General features: G+C 43.3%; 1 non-coding gene across 1 annotated transcript; it reads right to left on the reverse strand.

Annotated features, from left to right (window-relative positions):
• Positions 1-455: 455 nt before the first annotated feature.
• LOC123573302 (U4 spliceosomal RNA) lies at positions 456-596 on the reverse strand. Its single transcript, XR_006698006.1, has one exon. It is a non-coding gene; the product is annotated as a U4 spliceosomal RNA (small nuclear RNA).
• Positions 597-2,114: the final 1,518 nt, after the last annotated feature.

A 2,114-nucleotide genomic window follows, 5' to 3' on the forward strand; every position in this document is an offset into this window, starting at 1 on the left:
GGTGACTCACGCCTGTAATCCCAGCACTTTGGGAAGCCGAAGTGGGAGGATCACTTGAGGCCAGGAGTTTGAGATCATACTGGACAACTTAATGAGACCACATTCTACAAAAAAAATAAATAAATAAAAAATAAAAATTAGGCGGGCGTGGAGGCACATGCCTGTAGTCCCAGCTATTCAGGAGGCTGAGGCAGGAGGACCACTTGAGTTCAAGAGTTCAAAGCTGCAGTGAGCTATGAGCTCACCACTGTACTCCAGCCTGGGCAACAGAGTGAGACCGTCTCTAAAAAACAAAAAATAAAATGGCAGAAAGAAAATACTGGAGTAAAAATTCATAGAACCTGAGATCTGGGGGAGAGCCTTCTCTTAGGGCTTTTTTTTTTTTTTTTTTTTAACCCCGTTCTGTTTTAAAAAAACTGTTATCCATTTTTCTTTTTTATTCCAACAAAGTTCAGTCTCCATAGAGACTGTCAAAAATTGCCAATGCTGACTATATTTCAAGTTGTCATGGCAGGGTATTGGGAAAAGTTTTCAATTAACAATAATCGTGCCTCAGATAAACCTCATTGGCTCCGATACTGACACTGTGCAAAGCTTACCCATTTTTCTATGCTTATTTTCCTCACTATAGCTTTTTGGAAATTTCTCTTTTGCTCCATTAGGAATTGGAGAGAAGAGGATTCAATGACAATCACCCAGTATGATTGTGGGTGCTGCCTGCTGCGTTTCTATGCACAGATTCTACTCAGCCGGGATTTTTTGGTGGAAGTCTCAGAGGAAATAAGAAATTGAGGTTTCCTCGGGCTTATGTGAACCTCCCACATGCTGGTTTCAGATGACCTAGAAGTTCTTTTCTTGAATGAGGAGCTTGGGTTTCTTTACTCAGGTAACTCCTGCATTACGCAGCTGGCTCGTGAGTGGGCCCTGGCAGCTGAAAGAAGGGAGGAACTTGTTGCTGGAGAAACCAGCAGCTGGACCAAAAGGCGTGGCTCAAGCCCTTGTCTAGCCATTTGCATGTAACATAACCTTGGACAGCTTATGCAATATCTTAGCTGTAATGACTGTGAAATATGGGTAACAGGTCCCCATTATTCATGGATTCTGTATTTATGAACTAATCTGCTTGCTAACATTTATTTGTGACCCCCAGGTCAGCACTCAGGATGCTTTCCCATCATTCACAGACTCATGCAGAGCAGTGAAACCATAGAGCACCCTGAGGCCTGGGGCCGATGTTCTGCCTCCTTCCTGCTCTCATAGTGTAAACAAAGGGATTTTTCACGGTATTCACTTAGTGCCACAAATTTTTATTTTATTTTTTTGATGATTTTTCTGTTTAAAACAGCACCTGGCTGGGAGCAGTGGCTCACACCTGTAATCCTAGCACTTTGGGAAGCCAAGGTGGGAAGATGACCTGAGGTCAGGAGTTTGGGACGAGCCAACATCGTGAAACCCTGTCTCTACTAAAAATACGAAAATTAGCTGAGCGTGGTGGTGTGTGCCTGTAATCCCAGCTACTTGGGAGGCTGAGGCAGGAGAATCACTTGAACCTGGGAGGTGGAGGTTGCAGTGAGCTGAGATTGCGCCACTGCACTCCAGCCTGGGCAACAAAGAGACTCCGTCTCAAACAAACACACAACCACCCGCCCCACCAAAAAAAAAAAAAAAAAAAAAAAAAAAAAAAACCAGCCCCCAGGCATAGCACTAAGACACCAGGTGTTCCTTGGCACAGGAAGGCCAGGATGTGCCTTATGGAGAAAACACACTTCTTAGATAAGCTTTGTCCAGGTGTGATTTACAGTGCTGCTGGCTGTGAGTTCAATGCTAATGAATCAAAATTGTATATTAAATAAAGTATGTTTAAACAGAAACACACATGAAACAAGGCTACATATTGATCAGTTAACAAAAATATTGTGGCCAGAGGCTCCCAGGAATGAACCTTGAAGCAAGGGTTCGGTGTGTGCTCATGCAGGGTTTGCAGGGACTTTCTAGGACATGACTACCCTGAATAATGAGAATAGTTGCACTCATTCTACCCAACTCAAAAGATTGTTGTAAAGGTCAGTTGATGCAGGAAATGCAAAATTGTCTTTTAAACCAGAAGAACTGAG

The sequence above is a fragment of the Macaca fascicularis genome, chromosome 4 (genome assembly GCF_037993035.2).
Source record: "Macaca fascicularis isolate 582-1 chromosome 4, T2T-MFA8v1.1".
In the NCBI taxonomy this organism is placed as follows: Eukaryota; Metazoa; Chordata; class Mammalia; order Primates; family Cercopithecidae; genus Macaca; species Macaca fascicularis.